Source organism: Vidua macroura, chromosome 4 (assembly GCF_024509145.1).
Source record: "Vidua macroura isolate BioBank_ID:100142 chromosome 4, ASM2450914v1, whole genome shotgun sequence".
Taxonomy (NCBI): domain Eukaryota; kingdom Metazoa; phylum Chordata; class Aves; order Passeriformes; family Viduidae; genus Vidua; species Vidua macroura.
In genome coordinates this window covers 25530049-25540821 of record NC_071574.1, presented here as the reverse complement: position 1 = coordinate 25540821, position 10773 = coordinate 25530049, and the positions used below count along the sequence as shown (strand labels likewise).

At 42.2% G+C, this 10773-nt stretch overlaps 1 long non-coding RNA gene across 1 annotated transcript; it reads left to right on the top strand.

The window, feature by feature from the left end:
* The first annotated feature begins 213 nt into the window (after positions 1 to 213).
* Positions 214 to 6434, top strand: LOC128806498 (uncharacterized). The gene is made up of 4 exons (XR_008436845.1): positions 214 to 233; positions 2442 to 2493; positions 5639 to 5691; positions 5883 to 6434. It is a non-coding gene; the product is annotated as an uncharacterized LOC128806498 (long non-coding RNA).
* Positions 6435 to 10773: the final 4339 nt, after the last annotated feature.

Below are 10773 nucleotides of genomic sequence, written 5' to 3'. Positions count from 1 at the left end.
CCGGGTTAATAATAGAGCGGTAAAAGCTCCTTTGTGGCGGTAATTGGCACACGTAGCCCTGGCGCTGCCGCGTGCGAGCGTTGGCGTCATTCCCGCAGAGGCGAGGGATGCCTCGGCTCGCCGCGGTTCTCCGGGGGGCAGGATGGGGATCCCTGGGATGCGGTGCCTCCGCCCGCGGCGGGCCGGCGGCCGGGCTCGGGGCACCGCCGGAGCCTGCCTTAAGTAAACGCAAGGTCGGTCGTGTCTCGCCGCCCCCTCGCAGGCCGTGTGTGTTCCTGTGCCGTGCTCAGGGCGGTGTTTTGCTGCAGATGCTGATTGTAGCTGGGTGGTATTTGAGGGAAGAATTGGAGCAACTAGGTCCGGCTCCAAGCCCGTGTATGTGTGGGTACCAGTGCTTGCCAGTAACAATACCAGGGACTTTCCGGGTTTTATTGGCGCTTTTGGCACGGCTTAGAAGAGTTGACGTTCAGCATGGCTGCTGGTCAGCAGGAGAAAATGCCAAGAGCTATCTCTTCCCTCCCGTAGCATCTGCACGGGTTCTGTCTGAGAGGTAGAGTTCCTTTGCTCTATGCACTCTCTGAACAAAGGGTAGAAAACATTGATTTTGCACCTGGGCTGTGCAGCGCCCCTGGACCTCAAGTGCTAGAGTCATTGCAACTTGTGTATGCATTTGGGACAACAGGGCAGAGATACCAGGGTTTGCCTGGTGGCTCCAAGCCCTGCTTTCAGGCTGGCATTATCAGATGACTGCAATCTGTGTTCATGTAGGCACTCATTTTTTTCTCTCCCTGTGAGCACACAAATTCATCTTGCTGGGGATGGTGTGCTTCTGCAGGTTTGCCAGAAGTAGAAATATGCCTTAAAGGTTTGGACTCTACAGTTGTTTCCACATTCATTTTAAACAGATGTAAATCTAGAGTTAATTCTGCTGAAAGAAGAGTTGTGTGGCACAAAACCATTGTGCGTTTCTGTGAACAGATACAGCTGTCAGAGAAATGAAAATAATGAAGTGGTGGTGAATAAGGCAGGCACCTTGCTTTCAGCTGTAATACACAGAGTTTGTGAGGAGCAGATGTTCTTCCTCTTGCAACTGCTGCTCTCTAGCTGAACATGGCTGAGGAGGCAGCGAGGTCCCCATAGCCTGTGTGAGGTGTGAATGTATGTAAAGCTTTTAATGATGTCTTAAAGGCAGAGTCCCCACAATCTGATCCTCAGATGCAGAATTACAACATTAGATGCACTGCCAGACATGCTAGAGACATGGACTGGCTTTACAGGGACCTGCCTTTGCATGTCTCTTACGTGTGCAGTAAGCTCTTGAAGCAAGATTAATGGACATACTCTTTGGCAGTTCTGTGTTTTCAGGGCAGATTTATGTCTGTAGGTGGGTCCTGTAATCACTGGTGCTGTACATTACACCTTCTGCTGATTGCTTGTGCTACAGTGTAATGTAAGGACTCTTTCAGTCCTTTACAACAAGTAGTAGTGCCATTTCTGACAGGACTGGGCATCTCTTCCACTGCCTAGGCTCTTGTTGTGTGTTAACGGGATTGACAAAGGTTTCTCCCATCCATTCACTTTAACATGCTCCCTGATCCCAACATATAGCTGTGTATTAAACTGGGACAAAGAAACTTTGACCTTTACATGAGCCTGGAACAGGCATGAGGAGAAACTACACTTGTCTGCTCCTCTGTTTCTGCATTTGGACTTGAGGTAAATTGGTCATCCAAGAGTATTCCATTCTCAAATGCTTCTGTTTTTCTTCTAGTGGCCACACAGAGAGGATTGTTTATCACACACCTTAAGGAGGTTTGCTTTACAGAATTTTCTGACTATTTTCTGTATTTAAATATCTTTTCTCTTTCTTTGCATTGACCTTGCTATAGGCAACAGCCGCTTAATAAAGTCTGGGGGACTGGACTGTATTGATTTGGGATTGAGCTGGGCACTTCTGAATATTTCCCACTTCTGTCATTCTGAGCAAATTTTGCTTCAATTTTGGTGTATATGCACTTACATATCTGTTTCCTCTAGTGACTGTTATGGCTCATTTTTACTGGTGGCAGTTCTAGTACATATGTGCTGAATGCAGAAGTCTGAGGACTTAGGAGCTTTTTTCTCTTTTCTCCTCCTGAGCAAATTAAATTCTAATTTTGGTGTATGTATTAGAGGGTATCTCTTGGTATTTAGTAAAGTCAGTTTGGCTGCAGAAATTCTTGAATCCAATTCATCTGATTCTGTGGAAGCGAAGGAGCCAGCTATCTACCCCACTAGTCCTCATAGCATGGTAGGATAATTGAGACCCACAGGGGTTTCCAAGTGTGCTCTCTGCCAGCCACGCATGCAGCAAGCTACTGAAACTTGTGGAAATGTACCTGTGGTATCTCATGGATTTACTGCCACCAGTGTAATCCATCTGTACCTTTCATTTCACATAGGTACTGCAGCAGGAACTAACAGGAGAACTAAATGTAGGGGTCACTACTTATGGTAAGTGAGGCTGCTTGTCTTTCCTTCAAAGGATGGTATTTGGTCCTCTTTGTGGGGAAAAAAATCCCATCAATCACACTTTTGATTCATACTGATGGAACTGATGAAAACTTGATTCTTCTTAGACAAAACTGTGGTCACTAGATCTCTGTAGTTCAGCCTCTACAGTTCTTCCTGTAGCTAGAGCTCAGCAGAATGTTCTAAGTAGTAGGTTTTCTCTCAGGGAGGGCAGATCTACTTTGGTATGACATGAAATTTGGTGATGTTTCTTACAAAAAAATCTCCCCCAAATCAAAGAAAAGGATAAAAGGAAATATTAAAAAAATAATTTTGTGGGCATTTTTTTCCTTTTCAGGTAAAAAATAAGGAGCAGAGTAAATAATAGGGAGCAGTAAATATTTGCTATTTTAAAGGCAAACATATCCTCCTCTGCATTTTTTGGTTTGGTGTTTTTGTTTGGTGTGCTTTTTTCTTTCCCTTAGCCAAACCACTCCCTTAGCATTTATTTCAGGTAGATTCAACTGAAATTCTTTCTGCCCATGATTGTTTTTTGTTTGGCCATTGAACCAGATAATCCAATATTTGCACAGCACTCCCTGGAGCTGCATGAAGAGGTAATGTTGTCATTATGACAGGTAGACCTCAGGAGATTACGTGAAAGCACGGGGTCTCCTAGCAGAAGCTCCTTGGCCTGTAAATGTTCACTCTCAGATGCTTAGGATTTCTCTGCAGATCTCTGGACTGCGTTATGTTAGAGGGGGTCAAAGTGTTGAGGGGGTCAGTGGTTTCCTGGAGGAAGAGCAATAATGGTATTCAGCAACAGGGCATGGAGTTTCTGGACTGCTCATGAGTACTTTTCTCTTAAGGGAAAGATAAATCTTCTAGTGCTAAATGTTGGGATTTACTCCTATGTATATTTGAAATTTATTTTCTTTTTAGTGTGTGTTTTTTTATAGTTCTGAAAATATGGTGATATATCTATATATCTATATCTATATATCTTTTCTGCTATGGGTTCTTGCTTAGGTTCAGTGTACCTTGTTCTGTTTGTACAAAAATATTTGTTCCTAATTAAACTCACCTTCGTCTGTTTGTACCAAAACATCCTGGGCTCATGAAAACTGCCTGACCAGTGAAGCTATCTGCTTGGACAAGGATTTTGCAGATCACTCTGCACACTGAAATCCAAAATTTCTCCTGCCTGGCTTATATGGCTAGTAGTATAAATTTTTTAAGAAAATGCTCAGTGTTACAAGCAGCTGCAGGTTTTGTGCTTGTGAAATCTATTTGTACAAATATTAGAAGCCACCGAAGTCTCCACCCAAATCTGCCACAATTGCTCAGATCTCCAAACAATTACAATCTAATTAGAGCCGGCATTCAAAGTTGCCTCCAGCATTTGAAACAAAAGTAATTTAGCGGTAATAAAAGTGTAGATTGGCAGCTCTGGAGGCTGAACTCTGCCTACCCACAAAATGTACGCTGGGTGGGAAAGAGCTACAAGAATCACCACAATGACTGAAGGGCCTGACCCCCTGCCTTGAGATGACAACCCCCAAGGGATGAACAAATGGGCAATTTTCTACAGGTCTCTTTACTGCCACTGCAAGAGTGCTGCTAATTACTGACAATAATTAGTATGTTGTCTATGGCATGAATACTTTTCTGCTAGGAAAAACACCTGATTCGTTGTATGATAACAATCAAATGCCCATCATGTAGTGATGGTGTTTATGAAGTTAAGGATTATTCTGAATTTGAACCATGGCCTTTGAGGTGAAAGGCCTCAATCCTGTTACCAGTCTGCTGTGTGTGAGGCAGAGGGCTGTGATTACCAATTCATTTCATAAAGGGCAACCATTTAAAATTCTCTCTAAGTAGCAGCAGCTGGAGGAATGAAAAAGCAGCTGGGTCTGGACAAATATCTTTTTTTTCCTCTGTGTTAATTTAAAAAGAAATCCTGCTATTCTCCCCCCTGATGAATGAGATTTTCAATCGGTGTTGAACTATCACTGCTGAATGATAGCTTGTCTGTGCTTGCTTGACATAAGGAATTCTTCCAGTTCCAGAGGTGGAAGTCATGTTTAGGCTGAAGAGCACCTTGGAAAATAAGCTGCTTCATGTTACCAGTCAGTAGGAGGAGTCATTTGGATTTGATGTGGAGGTGGGTTCTAGATGAACCTGCTTTAGCAGGGGTGTTGCATTTGATGATCTTCAGAGGTACTTTACAACCACAACCATTCTGTGAAAAGAACCTGCTTGCCTCAGTTTCTTGTGGTGCTACTAGATTCTTTTATTGTTGTCAGTTATAACTAAAGGCAGGAAAAAGAAACCCCTTCCCTTCCCCTTCCCTTCCCCTTCCCTTCCCCTTCCCTTCCCCTTCCCTTCCCCTTCCCTTCCCCTTCCCTTCCCCTTCCCTTCCCCTTCCCTTCCCCTTCCCTTCCCCTTCCCTTCCCCTTCCCTTCCCCTTCCCTTCCCCTTCCCTTCCCCTTCCCTTCCCCTTCCCTTCCCTTCCCTTCCCACCCCACTGGTTTTTGTACTCTAAAATACTGAATTATAACATAGAAAGGATCACCAGTGACTTCTGAAAACTGACAGGTCTTAGTTTTCCTCCAGCCAAGTTAGCATATGCCTTACTGCAGCAGGCAAACCTTAATTCAGTTGGCAGTAGGATTATAGCAGGTATATTTACCCTCAAGAACACTAATTTTCTATTTATAATTATCTTCTCTGCTGAGTCAGGATGAAAATCAAAGTTATCCCCTGTTTTATATTATGTTTTCCTTGGACTGATGTGAAAATTCTGGGTGACATTGTCAAAAGTATCCAATTTATGTAGGATCAAAAGACTGGGGCTTTCAAGATCATCTGCTCCTCAGATGTATAAGGGACATGAGAAAACAGTTCCCTTGGTTTCTAATGTTGAAGATGGAGACATAGATAGAAGGTTGCTGCTTCTATTGCTGTTAGTATGGGATAAGATCATAATTTATGTTTTCAGATGAGGCTTTGAATATGATGACCTTATGTGTTCTAACTAGAAGCCAAGTTGCCCCTGGGGCAGGTTTCAAAAGTGTACGAATATGCACTAATAGTTCCACTATATTTTTTTTCTTTGTCCCTCTGCAATATGTATTTCTGGCAGCCACAATCCACTCCAGAGGATGAAGAAGACGGTAGGAGGCTTTGTGGATGCATGTGAGAAAAAGTATTTTTTCTGGGAGAAGTTGAAGTTTGGGCTTTTGGGTTTGTTTGTTTTGTTTTGTTTTGTTTTGTTTTCTGTAACGTTCTTCTCATCTGCAAATTACTATTTCCTGTTTGAAAACTGTGTGTAAACAAGATGCTTTTATGCCTCCTTCATCATTGTGTTTCACTTCCCCTACAAGCAGATTCAGACAGAGGATGTCCCTCATTCCAAGGAGTTTGTATGCCATCAATATCCATGCCTCAGTGACCGAGAAATATTATGCTAACCCACTCAAAAGCCAAAGCTGTTTAGAGCAGTTGTACCTACAGACATGCATTAGAGGTCCTTTTCTTTTCCAGTTCTGTTCCCTCATCCCTATTTAAGAAAAGCAGAATTCTGTGAACAACTATGACAGCCAGCAACCTGTCTCCTCAGCTGACTGCATGGAGCTATATCAGCAATTTGGCCCAGCATCTAACCCAACACCTCATGAATCTCACCAAAATAGAAGATAGCAATACAGATGGAGTAAAATAACAATACAGATGGAAGCAGTATATGTATGTAATTTGGGTTGATAAATGTTGCAAAAATTTGGAGCACTATTTAGTCTCACGCTCACATAAATGTACATTCCTTGGCTTTGTGTTTTGTTGTGTGGATTAAGTTATAGCAGATCTGTCTGGAACACCCGTTGAGGCTAAACAGTGGTGCTTCATTGTTTAATATCAGCTGCCTTATTATGGGAATTCAAATAAAATTTGACCTAAACATGGCAGGCCTTCCCACTATTTTTAGAATGTTATGCCATATCCTATGTCCATGTTTCACAGGCCTGTGTGTAATTAATGATGTGTGTCCTTCCTTCTCTCATTAATTGATGCACAGGCTTTTAGGAGGTTTAAAATCATGCAGAAATGTGAAAAGTGGAGAAGGGAAGAAAAGAAGAAAAAAATCTGCTTGTCTTGATACCACAGTTGAAATGGGAGCAGGGGTGGGTTGCTCTAGGCAAGTTCAAAACTGCACTGCCTCACAGCATTGCTGGGATCCATGAGCTTTGAACATTGTCTGGTTCCAATGCCTCCATGATTCTGTTCAGAGCAGTTGCTTCAAATGTGTCTTTTCCTTCTGTTGCCCCTTGCCCTGGCATCTGGCAAGAGGGCAGAGGAGCCTCTCCTTCAATTTTCTCCTGAGTGATCTCCGTCTCACCGTTCGCTTTCAGGTTGGAGGCAGGTGTGCAGGAGACCATAGGTTCCTTTAATCCCTATTAAGAACAGCAGATCACAGTTGCCCCTCTGGCCTTGTTCCCTATGACTATGAAACTAGCTTTAGCAGCAGAGAGATTTAATCTTTCTAGTGGAAATGTAGTGCTGGTCAAAGGTCTGCACTGCATCTTTTAGGACAGTTTCTTAGCTGTGTGAAGTTAATTGTGAGGCAGTGTCCATTCCAAGGCACAGATTTTGGCAGAAGGCTTGTGCTACACTCTTGCCTTTCTGCAGCTCCGCTCCCTTCCCTGGGTGAGATCTCAAAGAGGAAAGCCACAAACTATGCTAGATGTGCAAAGAGGCCTCCAGCCCCTCTTAGAGGTTCCTTTATTTGCCTGCATCCTCTTCTATTACCTGTCTGGTGAGCAGAGGGAGGGAATGAGCAGTTTGGGATGCACCGCAAGCAGCATGAGGATGATATGCAGCTCTGTTTTTCTTTGTTATCTCTAAAACCTACCTGGTGCAGTCTGTCAGCTGCTTCAGGTGCTCTCTGAGAGCGTGGACGAGGATGAGCCAAGGTGTCTATGCTACATAGTACTCTGGCTGTACCCTTGCTAGTGCCTGCAGCAGATAGGACAGGCTGATACGAAGCAGCCAGTCACTCCTTCAGCAGTTGCTGCCCAGTTTTGTTCCGCCATCTCCAGTTAATTTAGATCATACCTTAAGTGCGTCCACAACTATGTTTAAGCAAAAGCTGTTACCATAGTAACACTGGAGATTTTCTAAATGCAGTCTATGATGTAAACAACTAAAATGACTGTCACCTCAAATAGTTTATTTCTTCTGTGTAGTTTATCGAATATTTAAATACGTTTTGGCACACACAGATTTACCACTTCTAAGTATAACTTGGAGGAGTAACACATCTTTTCTTACTGCTTCCATTTCAGCAGATCTGTTTCCATGTCAACAGCTCACATTGATAAAGAATTGACATTCTGACTGCATTTGGCAGTGTAGGCTAGAAGGTGACAATTAAAATAAATCAATGTTTCTAATGATGCTGATGTTAAAACCATGCCAAAATACTGAGATTCCCATGCACAGTAGGCAGAGATTGCTTCTTTTAATCTGCAGAGAGTGAGGCAGGAAATCTCATGGGAACAGACTTTCTTTGCAAGGTTTTTAAGCCTTCCTGCTTACAGATGCAGAAAGTCTGTAAAAGCAAACTCTCTCTCATACACAGAAAAATGCACCTAGCACTCTGTGTGTATGTGCACGTGTGTTTGATTTGGCTCATCCACTTCTAATCTAGGTGAGGTCTAGGAATGCATAAAGCATGTAATAAAAAATAGAATGCAATTCTTGGATTAGAAACCTGTTTTGAGCCGAGTTTCTTGCAAAAACTGTGGAGCAGGTGCCCCTTCTTTCCACTCCTGATTTCCTTGTAGTGTATATATGTGTTGAAATTACTAAGGGACAAGAAGAATGAGGGCCCAGAGGGGCATTTCTTAAGCTTCCATGCCTGTTCAACAGACTGGCACTTGAAACTGTGTATTTTGGGGAGGTTTTTCTCTGTCTCTGTGAGTAGCATGTAGATACATAGTAGTCACTGTTGAGGTGTCCTCACTGTGCTTGTTCTCCCTTCATTCATAAGGGCTGAGATTAGTGTCCCAATGCATTAAGCACCCCAATTATATATGATATGAGAGACAGAAACATGACCCCCTTTTTACAGGGGCAGAGAGGGATTGAAAGAAGTTTTTCAAAGCTGCAGGTTGGATTGGATGCTTCCAGGTGGTGCACACTCCCTACCTGTGGTTGGGATGCCAGAAAATCCTTTATATGGTATTGGCTCGGGGTCATACTGAAGTCTCATGGCAGATGAGACTTGGAAGATGGAAATCCAGCTTAGCTCTCATGATTTATAATGTACTCGCCTTCAAGGGTGAGCAAAATTTGGGAAACTATTTCCATGGAGGCATTCAACTTGTCTGAAGGTACTCTGTCTAGTTTGAAGTAGTTTTAAATCTATAACTTCTGTTGCATCTGGGGACTATAAATGCCTTCTAATGTTAAGCATGTAGGTGATGTGCCTAGTGATCTTAGTTGCTGTGGATTCTCCTGCAATCCAATGAAAAGAAATAGTTGTGTCCAAGCAACAGTATCACCTTCAACATGTGTCTAGCAGTGCCTGATACTGCTTTGTGAATGTGTAAATTCACTTGTTACATCTTTCATATTATGGAGTTATATAATTTTTGTGGGTTTGACAAGTGCACAAATTTACTTTGCCTAGTGAGGCAAATAGATTTATGAATGAAATTCTTAGGTGTTGTTTTAGAGAAAAGAATATAAAAGCAGAAATACTGGTTAGAGTAATGTGGTTCCTGATATTATGGAAGTATACCAAAAGCTGGTGAAATTTGCTCTCATACACAGAATCAGTCATTTGCGTAATGGAGAATATAGATGAATATAATAAATCTCTCACGTGTACTAATGACAATTTTATTTTCAAATTGCATTCTTTGGAGGATCTCTGGGCACTTCAGAAGAATTAGTTGAATATGTATCACAGCAGCCCATAAGATGGTAAGTATTATTAATGTATTTTGTAAATGTGAAAGAATTGTGTTTTATTAATAAACAGAGAACTTGCAAAATTAGTCAAGTCCATGGCAAATAACTTTTCCCTATAGAAAAATCCCACTCTTCCAAGTACAAGACATGCAATGCTTATATTTCAGCAAACAAGCCATTGCTGAATGACTTTAATTTGATTGTGCAGGAGAGAGACACTTTTAGGACATATCCTGTGAATGTCACTGAAGTGCTGTAGCATCAAAAATAGATTGCAGCCGAGATAGGATGTGTAATCTCTGTTCTTTGGTCTCGACTATTGGCTGTAGCTGACAGCAGAATAACAGCTGGTTAGATGGGGCTGCACAATAATTAGGGCTAAGAAGATCCAGCACTCTCTGTTGAACTGCTGTTGGCCTTCCTTACTGTATGACCTCATTTCCTGGCTGCAGGGATTGGCAATCCTTCAAGGGGGTGTGTACAATATTGTTTTTCTCCACCTTGAGTTAGAGGTATAAAAGTAGCACAAGGCTGTATGTGCTGCTTCTCGGAGATTGGGCTGAATGAGAGGTCCTGTGAGGGGGTAACCTCCATTACCTGTGGGAATTGGTTTTGAAGGGCACCAGGGTCAGGCAGGTGTCCCTCCTGGTGCCACAGCATTCCATAACTGGCTCTGCCTGAGTTCTGATGTCTCTGGACGCTGGAAGACTTTACCACACACTTGCGGCTGTTCATTCTCAAGCTAAGTTTCAGTACCTATAGCCATTGTTCCATGGAGACATGACTAGCCATATGGTAGTGCTGCTTCTACCCATTTTATTACCTAGATTTAATTAACAGGCAATTATAATATCTAGACAGACAAATATAATAATGTACTGTCATGCTTCATTGTAAATAATGTCTGTAGTAGCCAAAGCAATGTTATTTGACTTAATATGAATGTGCTTGACATATGCCATCTAGAGTGAGATGAACAGGATGCCTAAGACAAACTCTGAAGTAACATGTGGTCCCTATTGTTCAAAAGCTCTGGAAACCTGTCCATAATCAATAACAGTAAAATTCTAAAGAATTAAAGGGTGGCCATAATCATTTATATATCTGAGTTAATGCAAACCAGAAGAAATGCATAACCAAACACAGACTGGAATTGAAGAACAGCTATAACTTAGTCCAAGAAATTCTGTACTAAGACCCTGACTTTAACAAGACTGTAATGCCTAAGACACAGCTGAGAAACCTTTGTGCAAAACAGAAGGAATATATGAATTAAAGATGTTAAATGGTGCTTGCCTGTAATTA